This window comes from Mustela nigripes, chromosome 17 (assembly GCF_022355385.1).
Source record: "Mustela nigripes isolate SB6536 chromosome 17, MUSNIG.SB6536, whole genome shotgun sequence".
NCBI lineage: Eukaryota > Metazoa > Chordata > Mammalia > Carnivora > Mustelidae > Mustela > Mustela nigripes.
Genome location: NC_081573.1, coordinates 7259524 through 7279385, shown reverse-complemented (window position 1 = coordinate 7279385; position 19862 = coordinate 7259524). Strand labels below are relative to the sequence as shown.

The window sequence follows — 19862 nt, the reverse complement described above, 5'->3', positions numbered from 1 at the left end:
TGGGATGGAGCCTGTCATCAGGCTCTCTGCTCAGCAGGGAGCCTGCTACCCACCCCCCTGCCTGCCTCTCTGCTTACCTGTGATCTGTCAAATAAGTAAATAAAATCTTAAAAAGTTAAAATAAAATGAAATAAATAAATAATAAAAACAATTTTAAAAAAATAAATGTTTCAGTTCAGAACCCGACACATCAATAACAGCAGTTCTTGGATGGGGATTGTAATCCACTTACCAGTTGGTATGTCATTCACAATTCACCAAGTTAAAAATTAGAATTCGGTGTAAGAACTGTTCTAATGATTTTACAAATGCTTTCCCCAAGTATTTCCCCATAGGGATGTTTTAAAGTGGGTGCCGCACCCAGCATGGAGTCCAATGCAAGACTTGAACTCAGGACTCTGAGATCCAGACCTGAGCTGAGATCAAGAGTCTGTCGCTTAACGGGCTCAGCCACCCAAGCGCCCCGGTTTTTATTTTCCTCTTAAGGTAAAATGCACATACGGGAATCTTCATAACTCCTTGGTGAGGTGGGTCCCACTATTATACCCATTCTTCCAATGAGTAAAACTGGGGATCAGAGTCTGAGGAAGTCACGTGCCTTGAGGCCACACTTGAGGAGGCTGGAAGTTGCATGCTTGCCTCCCAAGTTCCTAACCCACCCTACTGGGTTGCCTCCCTAAATTCCTTCTTTGTCATTGAGTCCTTTCCAGTGAATCAGTCACCATTCCCTACTCCTCCTCCCGGAGGGATTGAAATCCTTATTCTTTGCGGGGACTGGGTGGCACAGCCGGCTGAGCATCTGACTCTTGGTTTCCACTCGGGTCATGATCTCGGGGTCGTGAGATTGAGCCGCACCTCCGGCTCTACACTCTGTGCGGAGTCTGCTCAAGATTCTCTCTCCCTCTGGTCCTCCCACTCATGCTCCATCTCCCTCTCTTTAAAATAAGTAAATAAATCTTAAAAAAGAGAAAAAAAGAAATCCCAAATCCTCCCCCAGCTGCTCTGTTCTCGGAAGACATTTCAGACATCAGCATTTGCTCAAAGTTGGTAGATACTGATAACCTCAGAAGCTTCCTCCTACAGCAGCTGCTGGGGCCTCAGGCAAGTCACAACCTCTGTGAGCCTCTGTCTCTACCCCTGTAAAATGGGAAGAAGAAGAGCAGATCCCAACTTCCAGGGTGTTGTGAGGATCAGAGATCATATGTTTAGAGCATTTAGACAGTGCAGGTCAGCCCTTTAAAAGGTTACCCAGGGGGCACCCAGGTGGCTTAATTGGTTAAGCCTCTGCCTTCGGCTCAGGTCATGATCTCCGGGTCCTGGGATCGAGCCCCACATTGGGCTCTCTGCTCAGTCGGAAACCTGTTTCTCCCTATCTCCCCCGACTCCTACGTGCTCTTTCTCTCTCTCTCATATAAATAAATAAAATATTTTTTAAAAAATAAGTAAAAATTTACCCAGTACTATTCCTGTAATCACTGTTATTATTATTATTGGAGAACATGGTTTGGGCTCGGACCAGCTCTGGGGACTGCTGGGTCCTGGTAGTGAGCTCTCTGTCCTGGTCACTGCCAGCCCCAGCCCCAGAGGCACATGGAAAGGAGCCTGGAGAACTTTTGGTGACATCCTGGAGGATCTCAGGCATTGACACCAGGCAACCTGAGTTTGCCCAAGCTCTGAAGACGAGTCACCCATACACACCGGAATGTGGTGTGGTCCTCCTCCGGGTGTCTCTCCCACACTCTCCCCTCCCAAGTCCTCCCTCCTCAACTACTTACTTCAGGAAGCCCCCGCCCTCATCTCGCCCTTGTAAGCTGAGTCTTATTCATTTACCAAACTCCCACCCAGCTCTCCTGTGCTTGGTTGTGGGCTAGAGAGTGTGGGCACTAAAGCTACATGGACACAGGTTCGAATCCTGACTCCACCACTTACCAGCTGAGTATCGGTTTTCTCATTTGTCCCGAAGCCAACGTTAAGCATAAATTCGAGCGTGCACACAGTGACGGTCGATACAAAACCTGAGGGGCCAGTTCCTGAGCACTTGATTTGCTCTACCAATATTCCTTGAGATCTTTCCTCAGGGCCAAGGGCTGTTCATTGTGTAGGGATTCAGCAGTGAGGAAAAAAAGAAAAGGAAAAAGGAAGGAAGGAAGGAAGGCAAACTCCTTGTCAGCATTCTATCGAGAGAAGACAGGGAAATAAACTTCATCTACCAGAGGGTAAGTTCTGGAAAAAGATGAAACACTGTATGGCAGAGAGATGGAGTGGTCAGGATGGGCCACTCTGAGGCAGTGACATTTGCAGCAGGACCTGTAAGACAAGAAGGAGTCTTCACTATGGAAAGAACATTCTAGGGTAAAGAAAGGGCAGGTGCAAAGCCCTGAGGCGGCCGGAGAAGAGGCTTCCACCTTGTCTGAAATGCTGTCAAGACGTTATCTTATCTCCACTAATCCTTGAGACTTCACACTCTGCTTTCCCCGATTTGGAAGCAGCTGGGGACACAAGATGTGTTGTGGCCCCAACCCTCTACCTGGGCAAGGAATTCAAACTCAGGTGTCTCGGACCCCAGCCTGTGCCCTCCACCCCTATTGGAAGCCACGGCTACCCCTGCAGTTGGCTCCTTCCCAAACAGAGGCATTTCTTTCAAGGGACCAGCATCTCTTCTGAACTCAGTGTTTGACCCTGTGATGGGCGGTACCGGGGGACGGATACATTCCTGGCCCTTTCCTCTGCGGACTCAGGACTCAGGGTACAATGAGGGAGACTACCCATCCCCAGAAGGGGATGACACAGAGTGAGCAGAGCAGGGAGGTCAGGAGCAGAGACCTGGAGGTCAGGGAGGGCTTCCTGGAGGAGGGGACATCTCAACTGGGATAGCAAAAGGTTGCACCAAGCCCAGGGAGGGAGTATTTCAGGCAAAGGGACCTGTACATGCAAAGCCCCAGAGCTGAGAAGAGCCCAGAACGTGCCCAAGCATGGATCTAACTTGGTCACCCCGCCCTCTAAATGGCTTCCTTGGGGATAAAGTCCAAATTCTTCAGCTGGGCATCTGTCTATCCAGTAACTCCTTCCTTCAATCAGTCAACAAACCATGTCCACGGAAGACAACACAGAGACACGTCCAATAGAATGAGACGGATGTGGAACTGGGTGGAGGGCAGGTTTCAGTAACAAAGCAGGTGTCAAGAAATATTGTTAAAGGGGAACACACAAGGTACAGGAGGCGAGAAGCAGCACAGCACACCCTGTAATCTGCGGGGAAACAGATACGGACCAGCCTCTCTATCAGACTCTCTCTGTAAGAATCCACAGAAGAGCTCTCTCTCTCTGTCTCTCTCAAATAAATAAATAAAAATCTTAAATTAAAAAAAAAAATCTAGGGCGCCTGGGTGGCTCAGTGGGTTAAGCCGCTGCCTTCGGCTCGGGTCATGATCTCAGGGTCCTGGGATCGAGTCCCGCATTGGGCTCTCTGCTCAGTAGGGAGCCTGCTTCCCTCTCTCTCTCTCTGCCTGCCTCTCCATCTACTTGTGATTTCTCTCTGTCAAATAAATAAATAAAATCTTTAAAAAAAAAAAAATCTATAGGAGGTGCTCGAAGTGGTGGCTTTCAGAAAGAAAAGCGTGGCTTTGAGGTTCAACGAGAGCCCCGTGGTTTGCTCAGCTGTGAGGCAGAGATGATAGTGTCTGGACTCAGAGTTCCTCTTGTGGGGCGGGCGGGGGGATGAACCAAGTTCACGGGTATGAAGTGCTTTGGTTGGTAGCTAGCGAACTGCAGCCTCATGGTATTTGAAGCCGTGAAGGCTTCTTGAGATCAACATTTTATCTAAGGTGTAAGTTAAAAAGACAAAGATGCAGACCCACAGGCTGGTGCTCCTTCCCTCTCTCTATTCCCCTCGCCCCTCCCCCCAGAAGTGTTCATGCTTTGGGGCCTCTGGGAGAAGGGAGCCTTGAGAGGCAGCAGGTGGGACCGGACAGCTGGGTTTCAGGTGCCCTGCCAGCAGGTGGAGAGGCTGGGGGCAGGGAAGTTTCTAGCAGCAGCCCCCCCCCCTCCCCATAATCAGGGCCTTGGGTATGGAGAAGTGGCCCAGGCTTGTTGGGCAACACCGGCCTAGGGCAGCCTTCACATGGCTGCCGCTCTCACATTTCAAGTGCAAGTGTGCCAGATGGGAAGACAAGTTGGAGGGAGGAGTCTCTGAGACTTAGGGGAGCCCAGAACTTTCGGGAAGTGTGGGGTGGGTCTGGGCCAAGACGGGAAGGTTTGAGGGTCCGGTCCAGGATTGGCCAGTAGCGTCCCACCCCCTTCCCTCCTCCAGCTTTGGCTTTGAGAGCAAAGTATACCAACTAGTCTCAGCTGTCATTCCTCCTGCTCAGCCAAACCTCCTACCCAGATTCGAATTTCATCGTTGGAAAAGAAAAGGCCTGGGGCTCTTGGAAGGAGGTGAGAGGGGCCAGGAGGTGGTTGGGCTGAGCAGTGTGGAATCTGGACTGCACAGAGCACAGAGAACCCTCTTGACATCACTTTGCCATCTGTGAAATGGGTATTGTTTGGAATGGTATCCTCCATGAGAGGACCGGGTATTGGAGAGCAGGAGGAACTGAGTTAACTTCAGGGCATCAAGCCTTCTCCATCAGACCTGTGATCAGGAGCTCCCAGAGGACGCAGCCTCTGCTCCTCCCTCAGATTTGCCTTCATGTGTTCCACAAACTTTTTCTGAGCACCTACGGGGTCCCTGGCCTTTACTGAGGGGCACGGGGGTCCCGGCAGTGACAGAGACAGGCGTAGCTCCTGTCCTCCTGAGCTCATAGTCCAGTGGGGGAGACAGACTGTGACAACCCCCAAGTGCTAGGAAAAGAGGAGCCCAGGGGAGAAGCCTAGCCTGGGAAGGGGAGCTGAGGAAGGTTTCCTGGGAAAGGGGACATCTGAGCTGAGTTTTGAAGGTTGTCAGAGCTAACCAGCGAAGCGAAAAAGGACCTGGACATGGACGGAGGATGCAGTAAGGGCAAAAATCTGGACATACGGAATTTGTGAAACCAAGAGTGGCTCCGTTGGTGAGAGGAAGAAGTTCAAACTGGAAAGTACCAGGAAATGAAGCTGGGGGTGCCTGGGTGTCTCAGTGGGTTAAGCCTCTGCCTTGTCTTAGGTCATGATCTCAGGGTCCTGGGATTGAGCCCTGCATTGGGCTCTCTTTTCAGCAGGGAGCCTGCTCCCCCCGCCCTCTGCCTGCCCCTTCGCCTACTTGTGATCACTCTCTCTGCCAAATAAATAAATAAAATCTTAAAAAAAAAAAAAAAAAAGAAAAGAAAAGAAAGAAAGGAAGGAAGCTGGAGCGATACATGGGAAGAGCACACGACTCTTGATCTTGGGGTCGAGTTCGAGCCCCATGTTGGGTGTAGCGATTACATAAAAATAAAAATCTTCAGGGGCATCTAGGTGGCTCAGCAAGGTAAGCACCCAGCGTTTAATCTTGGCTCAGGTCTTGTGATTATTGTTTCGTGGCTTTTTGCTTTATCTGTGTGTGCACACCTGTACAGACACACGCTGTGTTGCAAATCAAACCCGCCTTCTGTTACCCATCGAGCGTCTTAAATTTGATACCCTTTGGAAAACACTGGTCTGTGGAGCCCTACCCGGTCTGCTGCTCCCTGACCTTTGCAGCTGGTCCCTCCCCCCATCTTTTTCTCATATAACCCTCTCTTTGCTTAACCCATTTTCAGATTCTGACTCAGGGATCCCCTGAGTCTTCTAGAACTATCCAGGCTGGGTCAGGTGTCCCTCTAAGGCTCCTCCAGCTCCCGCCCACCCTGGCTGGTCACTGTCTGGGGATGGGTCTGTTCCCCTCCATTGGGCTGGGGGTTGGGGGGGGTCGTCTTGACCCCCGCTGAGTCCCCAGTGTTGCCCTGTACCTGGCCCAGTAGGGACTCTGGGAATGCACATTGATTCCTTCCAAAGCAGGAAGGAGAGGAGGACACAGGACACTTGGGTATGTCAGAGCCAAAAGCCCCCGGGGGGGGGGGGGGGGGGGCTTCAGGCATTGAGATCTGCTGGGAAGCTGCCACCTGGGGCCTTGGAGAAGGGCCCAGACCTTCCCTTCCAATCTTTCTAATTATTTATTTAAGGGCTGGCTTGTCTGGGCTGCTCAGCTTCACCTCCCTCAGCTGTAGGACATCAGGTCCCTAAGGCTTGTGGTACAGGAGTAACTCGGGTTTCTGGGCCTTGAGGCCCAGAGCAGGGGTGTCAGGCGCTGTCCTCCCCCACTCTCCCCAGATGCCTTCAAGATCCTGGGAGCCCTTTCCACCCCCCACCCCTGCCCTGCGCAGCCACCACTCCAGGCCCTGCTCTGCAGACCCCACAGCTGCCTCAGGGCCTGGGGGACCTGGGTAAAGGACATTTGATGCGTCTAGGGAGTCAGGATAGAGTAATGGTCAAGGGTGCTGGGGAGTAGGAGCAGAGAGATGCGCCCTCCCTTTTCTTAGTTGACCTTTTACCCACCCCCAGATGGCAGGAGAATTCAATAAAACCTGGGACAGAAGGCCCTGCAAGGCAGGGATCTTGGCAATGTCACAAGAGACAAGTTGGGACGCCTGGGTGGATCAGTCGGTTAAGCAATCTGCCTTTGGCTCAGGTTATGATCTCGGGGTCCTGGGATGGGGGGGGTCCCAGCTCAGCAGGAAGCCTGCTTCTTTTTCCCTCTGCCTCTCCCCCAGCTTGTGCTCTCTCTCTCTCAAATAAATAAATAAATTTTTTTTAAAAAATTAAAAAAAAAAAAAAGATGAGTATATGGGGGGTGAGTATTACCATGAGTATTAACTTTCCCGGTCATACCAGGGGTGTGTGTGTAGGGGTAGGGGGGTGGGGCTCCAAAGGCACCCGGCCTTGTTAGGAGCCCGTTCAGAGGGTAAATGATCACACGGGCTGCTTAGGGTGACTGTGTGGGCATCGCCTCTGAAGGCCACCAACCTGAAGGACCCGAGCACTGTGAATCTGGAGAAACTGCAGCCCCCAGGCCATCTGAGGCTAGGGAAGCCCTTGAGTGTCAAGTCATCCCCTCCCCCACACCACCCACACCTGTGGAGCCCGCTGGATCCCAGGAGAAATGTCCCAAGAGCCACCCTTTGCTTCTGAGGGGAGTGTGAGGCCAGCGACCTGGCTTGGAGGGGGGTGAGGATGTGCATTTGAGCCTGAGATGACCGGGCATCTGAGTTAATCTGAGTGCTGATTAACAGACCCTGGGCAAAGTCCCTCTGGGGAGACTGCGGAGAGGGGGCAGCTGCTGTGGGGGTGCAGCTGGAAGAGCACGGGGGAAGTTGCCACCTGGGGCTCAAGTAATACTTGGGAACACACTGGAGGGTGCGTCAGAGACCCTTGGGTCCGACCCACTCTTGTTACAGATGAGGAAACCGAGGCACGAGTTTCCACAGCAACTCACTGAAGGAACCAGAGGAGAAGCTGTGAGTGGGGATGGGGATGGGGTATGAGGCCAGGAAGAGGGGAGAGCACTCAGAAAAAGAGAAGCCAGAGAAGGACGTCAAGACACATTCCAGGGGCGCCTGTGTGGCTCAGTGGGTTAAGCTGCTGCTTTCGGCTCAGGTCATGATCTCAGGGTCCTGGGATCGAGTCCCGCATTGGGCTCTCTGTTCAGCAGGGAGCCTGCTTCCCTCTCTCTCTCTCTCTGCCTACCTCTCCATCTACTTGTGATTTCTCTCTGTCAAATAAATAAATAAAATCTTAAAAAGAAAAAAAAGACACATTCCATCCATTTTTCCCCCAAAGTACATTTTTTAACTTTAAAAAAAAAAAGATTTTATTTATTTATTTGACAGAGAGAGAGAGAGAGGGCAGGCACAAGCAGGGGGAGTGACGGGCAACAGAGACAGGAGAAGCAGGCTTCCTGCTGAGCAGGGTGCCTGATTGGGGTTGGGGGGAGAGCTTGGGACTTGAGCCCAAGAGATGAGGGAGCAGAAGGCAAGCGAGGACAAAGCAGAAGTTGACCCCCTGCAACCTCCCCTCCCCTTCCCCCTCCCCACTCCTGGGTGGGCTGTGTGTGACATTCTTCCAGGAAGCCCCCAGCTGTCTTAATGGTAATGCCTTGCTAAAGAGGAAAACAACCCTAACTTGACAATGGCCAAGGCCGGGCCTCTAGGTATCTTGTAGGTCCTCTTTAACATATGAAAATTCTTTTGAAACCTTCCATGTCCTTACTTCCCCCAACCCCCAAGCCTATAATGGGCCCCTCCTCCTGTCCCCGGTGCAGCAGCTCCTCTGCCCAGGGATCCTGTCCCCTGCCCTTTAATAAAAACCACCATTTTGCACCAAAAACGTCTCAAGAATTCTTTCTTGGTCATCAGCTTTGGACCTCACCGCCCCCCCAAAACCTCCCCTATATTCCAAAACCCCAACACCAGGACCCTGGGATCACGACCTGAGCTGAAGGTAGCCGCTCAACCAACTTGAGCCCCCCAGGAGCCCCCGAAATTGCATTTTAAAAAATCATGTTTGAGATGAAATTGACATAACATGAAAATGAATCCTTTTAAAACATCTTAAATCAGTGGCCTTTTGTACAATGCCATGTGACCACCACGTCTGTCTAGTTCCAAAACATTTTTATCACCACCCCCCATCCCAAGGAAAGAAACCCCGTGCGCATTAAAGCTGGGACTCCCATCCCCTCCCCCAGGGGCCGGCCACCACAAATGAGCTTTCAGTCTATGGATTTGTCTCTACTAGACACAGTTCGTGTCAATGGAATCCCACATTACGTACGGGATTGCCGTGGTTTGAGTGCTTGTGTCTCCCCTCCCCAAAATTTATATGTTGAAATCTACCCCCTACCAGGTAGTGCTATTAGGAGGTGGGGCCTTTGGGAGGAGAGTCAATCACAGGGTGGAGCCCTCGGGATTGGTATCAGTGCCCTTGTAAAAGGCTCCAGAGAGCGCCCTCACTCCTCCCACCTTGCCAGGGTACAAGTCCTGCGGGGCTGACCCCCTGATCTCCCACGTCCAGCCCCCAGCACTGCAAGGAATACGGATTTGGCAATCCAAGAGACCAGGACGATGACCTCTTGCATTTGATTTCTTTCCATTAGCAATCACCTCGTATTTTGATGTAATTAGGCCAAATATTGAACACTTACCAAATCCTGATTGCTGCTTCCAGCTCGATACACAAGTCTGGACTCGTTTGAGGTTCTCCACAAGCCTGCGACTCTCCTGTTACCACCATCATTTCTCAGTCCGGGGAACAGAGGTTCAGAGAGGTAGCCAGACCCAGGTCACACAGCTGGTAAGCAACCAGAAGAGCCAGGATTTCTTTTTCTTTCTTCCTTAATTTGTGTGTGTGTGTGTGTGTGTGTGTGTGTGTGTGTATTTTTTTTTTTTTTTTTAAGATTTTACTCATTTATTTGACAGACAGAGATCACAAGTAGGCCGAGAGGCAGGCAGAGAGAGAGAGGAGGGGGAAGCAGGCGCCCTGCCAAGCAGAGAGCCCAACTCAGGGCTCATGACCTGAGCCACCCAGGCGCCTCTCTTAATTTAGATTTGATTTTATTGTATTTTTAGCATCTTCAGCTTCACTACTTCATGCTGTGGTTAAAATATACATCTCAGGATGTTGACCATTTTTTTTTTTTTTAAGATTTTATTTATTTGACACACAGAGAGAGAGATCACAGGTAGGCAGAGAGGGAGGGGGAAGCAGACTTCTTGCTGAGCAGAGAGCCCGTTGTGGGGCTTGATCCCAGGACCCTGAGATCATGACCTGAGCCGAAGGCAGAGGCTTAATCCACTGAGCCACCCAGGCACCCCAAGATGTTGGCCATTTTAATCATTTTATTTATTTTTTGAATTTAAAATTTTTTTTCATTTAATTTTTTTAAAAGATTCTATTTTTTCATTTGAGAGAGAAAGCACGAGAGGGGAAAGGTCAGAGAGAAGCAGACTCCCTACTGCGCAGGGAACCAGATGCTGAACTCAATCCTGAGACTCCAGGATCATGACCTGAGGGGAAGGCAGTCCCCCAACCAACTGAGACACTTAGGCGCCCCATATTTTTAAAAAATTTTTAAAGATTTTATTTATTTATTTTAGAGAGCGTAGTGGGGGAGGGGCAAATGAAGAGGGAAAATCTCAAGCAGTTGCCCTATGCTGAGCTCAGAGCCAGAGGCAGGGCTCCAGCCTAGGACCCTGAGATCACTACCTGAGCTGAAACCAAGAGTCAGATGCTTGACCGACTGCACCACCCAGGCTCCCTTATTTTAATCATCCTTTTTAGGTTAATTTACTTATTTGAGAGAGAGAGCCAAAGAGAGCACAAGCAGGGAGAGAAGCAGAGGGAGAAGCAGGCTTCCCACCAATCAGGGAGACCAGTACGGGGCTCAATCCCAGGATCCTGGGATCCTGACCTGAGTTCAAGGCAGATGCTTATATCAACTGAGTCACCCAGGCACCCCTATTTTAATCATTCTAAAGAGTGCGATCCAGGGACATTGAAGACATTCACACTGACTATCAGCACTACCTAGTTTCAAACATGTTTTCATCGTGCCAAAGCCCAGAGGCAGGATTTGAACACAGATTTTCTACCTCTGGAGCCGAAGCAGCTTTTCCCACTCTGCCTCTCAACAGAGGAATTCAGCAAGTGGCAAGGACTTGTCCCTTTCTTCACAGTTTGGCCTGCAGAGTGTTACGTAACTACTGGGCTGTTTACCAGGCCCCTCCAGGATCTGGGTTCTAGCTCAGGTTCCCACCCGCACTGCGGCAGGCTCTTTCTCCACCTGGAACCTTACCTCCCCCTCCAGCTTATTGCCTCCCGTGACCAGGGGAGGATGCAGAGAGAGTCTCTAAAGGCCAAGTCTGCCAGAGGGTGCCTGCATGAAAGAGAATGGAGCTGATGGGCCTCGTGGCATTGTTCAAACTCCTAGACCCAGCTCTGCCTGAAGGCAGCCAACTGGATGGTTTTTCACTCTGATGAACTCATCAATTCCAATGTTGCTGGAGACGGCTAAAGGAAGGATTTCGGAGCCGAACTGGGGTGCCTGGGTGGCTTAGTGGGTTAAAGCCCCTGCCTTTGGCTCAGGTCATGATCCCGGGGTTCTAGGATCGAGCCCCACATCGGGATCTCTGCTCAGCGGGCAGCCTGCTTCTTCCTTTCTCTCTTTCTCTCTGCCTGCCTCTCAGCCTACTTGTGATCTCTGTCTATCAAATAAATAAATAAATAAATAAATAAAATCTTAAAAAAAAAAAAAAAAAGAAAGAAAGAAAGAAAAGGAGCCAAAGTGATCCAGTGGGAGTTAGTCTGGCGGTCAGGCTCTGGGAGTAATTTCCCCAAGAAGGGAAAAGTAGGAGGAAGCAAGAGTGGGCAGGGACAAGGCCCATTTCAGGGGACAGACAGCAGATTATCAAGGGGTCAGGTTAGGGCCATGACTCAACCTCCCAGTCTCCAGACAAAGGGATGACCTGACTTTGAAGGACCTGGACCTCTGGAGAATCAGCGGGAGGTGGGGGGGGATGATGGGGGGCATCAAAGAGTTTAAGTGGCAGAATGACACAGCCAAGTTCACGGTTTTTATTTATTTATTTTAAAGAATTTATTTATTTATTTGACACAGAGAGGGAGCACAAGCAGGGGGAGCAGGGAGCCCCACGTGGGCCTTGATCCCAGGGCCCCCTCTCTCCTACCATGACCCCAGCTGAAGACAGACACTCAACCACCTGAGCCGCCCAGGCGACCCCAAGGTTATGGTCCTTACAGGAAGTCTTTGCACTCTGACCCATTTGCCAGTGGGTGTGGAAATGGGCACAGCCTTCGTGGAGAGAACTTAGGCAACAATCATTAAGGTTATGACTCCCACACCTTTTGCTTTGTTCAAAGAACACAGAAGTTCTTTGGGGTTTTATTACACGGCTGTGGTCACATGCTGGAAATCACTGATGTTGTTTGTGCCAGCAAAATACGGGAAACCTGCTTTTCTCCATTAGGAGGAGGACAGTAGAATACCTACCATCCCATCCACGCAAGGGAACCCTACCCAGCTTTAGGGGGGAGGGGAGCCAAATCTCTATGCATTACAACCATGTTGGTGAATGCTTCACCACCAGCTCTTTGTGGGAAGAAACAGCCCTGAGTTGTCAGGGTCGATGGGTTACCTACTCCCACCATTGCACATTTCAAGCCACTGGTTGACATTGCTGAATTGTGACATCGTTGAATGCAGAATTCAGAAAAAAAAAGAAAAGAAAAGAAAAGAAACAGCCCACTGGTAGGTTGTGTTTCTACCAGGTAGACACAGTAGGTAGGTGTAGGGAGCCCCTGGAGCAGAGACAGCAGTTAAAATGTAGTACAATCATTAGGAAGTGGTAAATATTGACTACTTATTATCTTTGTGTTTCATACCATTTATTTCTCTGTAAATGTATATAATTTAATTTTTGGTAATAGCTGTGTGTGACAACTGGCTTGCAAAATTCCCGAAAGTTTAGCCATCGGCTCTCCCGAATCACTACACGCCGGTCCCAGCACACCACTGAGACATCTCAGAGACATTTCCCAGAGGAGAAAGCAAAAGTCAACTTGAGGACACGTCCTCTGAGAGCAAATCTTGGCCCCGCTTGTCTCTTGCATTCCTCTTCCGCTTTGCAGCTCCTTCCTGGATCTAGAACACTTCAGACTCACTCTGACCTCAGGGCCTTTGCACTTGCTATTCCGCCTGCTGTTTGCACCCATGTTCCCAGACAGCCATGTGACTCACTTCCTTACCTTCTTTGGGCCTTTGCTCAAACATTCCCCTTTACTGGAGCCTTCTCTGACTGTTTTGTAAAAAAAAAAAATAGAAACCTGCTTCCCCAATATTCTGCCTTCTTTGCCTGCCTTATTTTTTGTTATTGTTTTTACGATTTCTTAAAATTTATTATCAGAGAGATAGAGAGCACAAGCAGGGAGAGCAGCAGGCAGAGAGAGAAGCAGGCTTCCCACTGAGCAAGGAGTCCGATGTGGGACTTGATCCCAGGACCCTGGGATCATGACCCAAGCCAAAGGCAGACGCTTAACCAACTAAGCCACCCAGACATCCCACCTGCTTTATGTCTTATCAAAAGCACTTACTGTGCCATCTCACCTACTGTATAAGGTCAAAATGTACTTAGTTCATTTATCTACTGTCTCCCCCCACTAGAATGTCATCTCCAAGAAGGCTGAGAATTTTGTCTATTTTCTTTGCTGCTGTATCCCCCAGTGCCCAGAACAGTGCCCAACCACAGTAAGTGCTCAATAAACATGTGTTGAATAAATGAATGTACTCTTTTTTTTTTTTTTAAGTAGGCTTTACACCCAATGTGGGGCTTGAACTCACAATCCTGAGATCAAGAGTTGCACGCTCCACGGGCTGAGTCGACCAGGCGTCCCTAACTGTACTTAAATTGGAAAAAAAAAAAGAAAGAAAGAAAGAAGAAAAAGGTACAAACCTGAAAAGCACTTTGCCATCTGCGCTTACATGTGACAGACTATCTCTGGAGAAAACCCAAGAAACTGGTGGGGCCCTGGGGAGGACAGGGGGACGGGAGAAGGGAAGGCTCTCACTGAGTCCTCTCCTGTACTTTTAGAAATCTCTGCCATGTGCCCTTAATTACCTATTAACATTTTTCAAGTGTTCTATAAAAAGGACTGCCCAGGGCTGCTGTGGGGAGCAGGGCTGGAGGAGGCTGAGGCAGTGACCCGAGAGCAAGGACTGGCCAGGGCTGCCAAGCCATCGTAGCCGGTTCCAGAAGGTCCCGCCATGGAATGTTCTGCACGAAGCCCTTAGAGGCTCTGGGAGGCGAGGCCTGTCCCTCAGACCCAGCCCTCTGGCCTGGTCTCACCCAGCCACCCACGGGGTCTCCCAAAAAGGCACCTTTGGCCACCTCCAGCCCTACACAAAAGGGTCATTATATGGTCTGGCCACCTCGGGCTGTGCAGCGAACCAAAGCTCTGGATGCTTCCTACCCAGTCTAGAAGGTTAGGAGCAGACTCACCTCCCTCCCCCCTCCCCTGTATAGCTCCCTCTCTAACTTCCCTCCCTCCTCAGTCCTCTGCTCTTTCTTCCAGCCACAAACAACCCCCACCCCCCCGGGGGCCTCTGAAACACCAGCTTCCTCTCTGCTCATGCTGTTCCCTCTCCCTTCTCCCACCTCTTCACCAGACTGAGATTTATTCCGGAGATATTGGCTCCTTCCTTCACATGACAAAGGTTTGACATCCATCAATTTTGAGGGGCTGACGAGGGTGCCTGCCAGGGATTAGGGAGCCAGAACTGAGGACAGGGGGCATCCTAGGTGACCAGGCAGAAAATAAAGGAGACAACAGAAAGTACAAATGGGACTTTTTTTTTTTTTTTTTTTTTAAGTTCAATGCTGCAAGAATAACTGGCCTATGGTCTGACTGAGAAGGAGCCCTCCAGGTGAGGAAGGGAGAAGAGAAAATCAGGCAGAAGGAACAGCAAGTACAATGGCTCAGAGGCTTGGAAATGAGCTCCAAGAATTCGAGAATCAGAAAGAAGGCCAGCACAGCAGGATTTAAGGGGATGAGGGAAGGTGTCATCAGATGCTGCCGAAAAGATAAGTGTCTGTGTGTTGTAGACTGTAAGGAGCTTGGTACCCCCTCCTCCAGGAAGCCCTCTTTGACTGCCTCAAGTGCCTCCCCTCCTAACCCTGTTCACTCTAGGGTTGTCACTCTCTAGTCACTGGCCCAACTCCCGCAATGCCCTGTGAGGACAGGGCCGGCCGGTCACCACTGTGTCCCCAACACTGCCCAGCACATGGCCGGGTACACAGCAGATACTTGGTACATGCCTTAGAAAGCTCTTCTTCTCTGCCTCCCTGACTCCCCTCAGCCTCACCCCTTCCTGACTCTGCCCTGCATTCCTGAGCTCTCCATATGGCTACTTTCTTTCATCCCATCCTCAAAAGCTCCGCTGGGGAGGATTCCCAGCTCCAGTCCCTCTCATGCTGCAGGCCCAGAGGTGAAGGCTCTGAAGTGGTCAGATCAAACACTTCCAGGGCTGGGCTTGGGCCGGGCCAGCGTGGGGAGGCTCAGAGGAGAGGGAGGTTCCCAGGCGTGGGTGTTCCGAGGGAGGAGAAGGAAGGGGGGATGGGCAGGGCACGCCTCCATCATCATGACATGACTGTCAGTTGCTCATTCATTTTGTGCCAGATGCTGGGCTAATCTTTTTTTATTTTTTATTTTTTAATTTATTTGACAGATAGACAGCAAGAGAGGGAACACAAGCAGAGGGAGGGGGAGAGGGAGAAGCAGGCTTCCTGCAGAGCGGGGAGCCCAACATGGGGCTCCATCCCAGGACCCTGGGATCATGACCGGAGCTAAAGACAGACACTTAACAATTGAGCCACCCAGGCGCCCCAGGCTAATCTTTAAAAATAATGTAATGTATTGGGGCACCTGGGTGGCTCAGTGGGTTAAAGCCTCCGCCTTAGGCTCAGGTCATGATCCCAGGGTCCTGGGATCCAGCCCCGAACTGGGCTCTCTGCTCGGCGGGGAGCCTGCTTCCTCCTCTCTCTCTGCCTGCCTCTCTGCCTATTTGTGATCTCTGTCTGTCAAATAAATAAAATCTTAAAACTAATAATAATAATAATAATACAATGTATTAATTTAAGTGGGTAAGATGTAGTCAGAATGCATGAATCAGAAGACTCAAAAGGCCTGTAGGGAAAATAAGTATTTCTATTTTGCAGTTTTGTTTTTACAGATTTATTTATTTGAGAGTGGGGGAAAGGCAGAGGGAGGGAGAGAGAATCTCAAGCAGATTCCCGGCTGAGTGCGGAGCCCAGTGGGGGACTCGATCTCATGACCCTGAGATCATAACCTGAGCTGCAATCAAGTGTCGGACTCTTAACCAACTGAGCCACCCAGATGCCCCTCTATTTTACAATTTTCAAAGGGTTGAAGACAGCACCTGTCATGTTGGGTGTGGGTAGCTCCCATTTTTAAACAATGTGTTTCTGCTACCCACCCAGTTCCTCCTCCTGAAGGCAGCTCTTATTACCAGTTTCATTTGAGATATTTGTTTTTTAAAGATTTTATTTATTTATTTGACAGACAGAGATCACAAGCAGGCAGAGAGGCAGGCAGAGGGTTGGGGGGGAAGCAGGCTCCTTGCTGAGCAGAAGCCCGATGCGGGGCTCCATCCCAGGACCCTGGGACCATGACCTGAGCCGAAGGCAGAGGCTTTAACCCACTGAGCCACCCAGGTGCTGCTCACTTGAGATACTTGTTTAAAAAAAATATTCACTAGGCACCTACTATGTGCCAGGCACGGTTGTAAGGACTAAGGCTATAAGGGTGAGTGATGGAGGGGGCTGGAGAGACTCAGTATGTTTTATAGGAAGGTCAAAGAAGATCAAACAGCTGTCTTGTGTGCTGGTACACACAAGAGTCCTAGGTGTCAGAGGAGAAACAGAGAAGAGAGATGAGAATGGCTGGAATGTTGTCCATCCTGAGGCAAGACCGGAAGGTCTCCAGGCTTAAGAGTGTAGCCCGTCGCCAGCAAGAAAGGTGTGTTTTCCCATGCAGCCACAACAATCTCTCCCATCCTGTATGCTCTCACAGTGTGACCTTGACGTTCCCCCCCCCGAGTGTGTTCTGTGCGAGGGTGTGTTCCCTCCCCCTTGAACCTGGGCGAAACCTTGCGGCTGTGTGAACCCATGAAGCCCAGAGGAGGGGAGGCTGCCAAGGCTCATGGTCAAGTGCCAGGCACTTCCCACCTGCTTTTAGGGCATTCGCTCTTGGAACCCAGCCACCATGGTCTGAGGCAGGCCAAGTAGCCCACCCAGAGAGGTCCCATGAAGGTACTCTGGCTGAGGTCCCAGCCAGCAACTGCCACCACCAGCTGCTAAACAGGAGTGACAACTCCTCCAGCTGATTCCAGCTACTAGATGGGAGTCGCACCCCTCCCCGCTCCCCCACAGAGGCTCCCATTCTGCAACTCTCACCAGTGGAGGCCCCAGACATCAGGGAGCAGAGACAAGCTGTCCTTGCTGTGCTTTATTCAAATGTCTGCCCTACAGAATCCATGGAATACAGGGGTGTTGAACGGTGCTAAGCTTGGGGGTTGTTGGTTACGCAGCAGTGGTGGATAACTGGTATACCAAGGAATAGGAGGAAAGAGGTAGATGGTAGTAGGAGTCTGCAGAAGTTTTCTTCTAGTGGGTTCTCTTCTCTCAGTGACATAGGAAGAAGAGTCCCCGCTGAGAGTAGGCAAGAAGGGAGGAGAGGTAGGAGTTTGCATTGTCTAGGAAACAGCTCAAGTCCATCCACGAATGAACGCATAAACCAATTGTGGTATATCCACACAATGGAACATTCTTCGGGCTTCATCCTTCCATGCCTCCATAAAGCTGGTGTGAATGTCCCAGGGGATGCTCTCAGAGTCCAGGAGCATGAAGAGTGTCATCAGGAGAGGCACCTGCCAAGTTCTTATTAGGCCATGCTCCAGAGTCATTTTCCAGTTTCTAATTGCGATGATGAAGCTTGATTACACGGAAATCACTGGTGATCATGGAGCTGCGGAAATTGCTGCAAAACTTACAGACCCATCTCATTAGTTTGGTTTCATCGCACTGATAACCGCAGCTGGCATCGCGGACCCAAAGGAAGTAGAACAAAAACACGCAGGAAGGAAGATTCTGGCAGCTTTTTCCTAGACATGGAATACTTACATACAAATAAAATACCTCAATGGGGGAAAAAATGAAATGAAATTCTGACCCACACTATGACATGGAGGAACCTGGAAAACATTATGCTAAGTGAAAGAAGTGAGACACAGAGGATAAATATTGTAGGGTCCCATGTCTATGAGCTATCCAGAACAGACAAATCAGTAGAGACCAAAAGATAGTGGGGATAGTTGCATAACATGCTGAACGTGCTTAAAGACTGAATTGGGGGCGCCTGGGTGGTTCAGTGGGTTGGGCCTCTGCCTTTGGCTCAGGTCATGATCTCAGGGTCCTGGGATCAAGCCCTGCATTGGGCTCTCTGCTCAGCGAGGAGCCTACTACCTCCTCTCTCTGACTTCTTGTGATCTCTGTCAAGTAAATAAATAAAATCTTAAAAAAAAAAAAAAAGACTGAATTTAACACTTTTCAATGGTTAAAATGATAATTTTGTTATGCTTTTTTTTTTTTTTTTTAAGTTCTGTCCCCAACATGGGGCTTGAACTCACGATCTGGAGATTAAAAGTTGCATGCTCTGGGCACCTGGGTGGCTCAGTGGGTTAAGCCCCTGCTTTTGGGGCTCATGATCCCAGAATCCTGGGATCGAGCCCCACATTGGGCTCTCTGCTCGTCAGGGAGCCTGCTTCCTCCTCTCTCTCTGCCTGCCTCTCTGCCTACTTGTGATCTCTGTCAAATAAATAAATAAGATCCAAAAAAAAAAAAAATTGGGGTTTTGAAAGAGCAAAGGGGCTAGGGCTCAGCCAGCCAATTTCTAGACAACGTTAGTGCCACCTTGAGGTCCAAGGTGCTGAAGTTAACATGAGACCTGGCTTCGTGGTTCCAGATTTTTCTCCAGCCACTCAGCAGAGCGGTTGCAGCCCAGATGAGGCAAACAGCTCGGTGTCTTCCTAGGAGACCAGTGAATGAGAGGGAGCAAGGGAGGCGAAGGCAGGGGACACAGGCTCTCAGCTGGGTGACGGCTGAGTGGTCATGAGGGGCCCAAGACAGCATCACGCAGTTGGACTAATGGAATGGAGGTCCTGGTGGGACTGAAGGAGCTGGGACACCAGGCGCAATGAGAGGGAAAAGTCCAAATGGGGTGCTGGCGTGGGCTGCTAGAAGTTCGAAACAGTGGAGGAAGCATGTGGTTGTCTGTAGTGACAGGTGTCTGCTCTGGCCACAGGACAGAGGGAGGGACGAAGGGCAGCTGGAAGGCAAGGTCTGGAGGGGGAGAGGTCAAGGCACTGAGGAGCCAGCCCACTGGAACAGCCATCTCTGCATTTTGAAACGTCCAAGGGGCACCTGGGGGGCTCAGTCATTAAGCATTGGATCCCTGATCTGGGGAGAGGAGGAGGAAGCCATGGGGGTGGGGGTGTGCAGTGGAAGTAGGGGTGTCTGTAGTCATCAGGAAAAACATTTGCAATATTTGCTCTCTCAACAAATATTTACGGAGGGCCCACTCAGTGCCAGGGACTGTGCTAGCACCAGGGGCATAGTGGTAAATGAAATGGAATCCCAGTCTTCTTGGGGCAGGCATTCTCATCGTAGGAGGGAGCAGATAACGAATAGACCAGCAGAACACAGAGAACAGTGCTGTCCAACAGAAACAGAGCGGGAGCCCCATAGGTCATTACTTTTCTAGTAGCCACATTTAAAAAAAAAAATAGGCAAAATGAACGTTCATAATATTACTAAGGTAATCCAGGTAGGTAGAATAATGGCTCCCAAAGATGCCCACATCTTAGTTCTCTGGACCCATGACTATGTTAACTTACACACCAAGGGAGTCTACAGATGCAGCTACAGTGAGCTCAAGATGGGAAGATTATCCTGGATCATCCTGGGGGTGGGGAGGGGTCTACTGTAATCACGGGTCCTAATAAGGGAAAGGGAAGGCAGGAAAAACAGAGAGAGGGGGAGATCTGATGACATCAGCAGAGGTTGGCGTGAGGCAAAGGGGGTCAAGAACCAAGGAACGTGAGCAGCTTCTGGAGGCTGGAAAAAGCAAGGCAACAGATTTATCCCAAGAGTATTCAGAAGGAACACGGCTTGATTTTAGCCCTATAAGGATTTATAGGATTCTAGCCCTATAAGACTCATTTCAGACCTCCGGAATTGTAAGATAACAAATTTGTCTTCTGTTGAACCACCGAGCTGGGCGGGATT

The 19862-nt window shown here is 50.2% G+C and overlaps 1 long non-coding RNA gene across 3 annotated transcripts; it reads left to right on the top strand.

Moving 5' to 3' along the window:
• Positions 1-4317: 4317 nt before the first annotated feature.
• On the top strand, positions 4318-15594 carry LOC132005503 (uncharacterized). 3 transcript variants are annotated; one of them, XR_009400817.1, is made up of 4 exons: positions 4318-4434; positions 9154-9279; positions 13309-13446; positions 14372-15594. It is a non-coding gene; the product is annotated as an uncharacterized LOC132005503 (long non-coding RNA). The 3 variants fall into 3 exon arrangements; XR_009400816.1 differs by lacking the exon at positions 4318-4434 and adding an exon at positions 7170-7445 and having other exon boundaries at positions 13312-13446; XR_009400818.1 differs by lacking the exon at positions 4318-4434 and adding an exon at positions 7170-7445.
• Positions 15595-19862: the final 4268 nt, after the last annotated feature.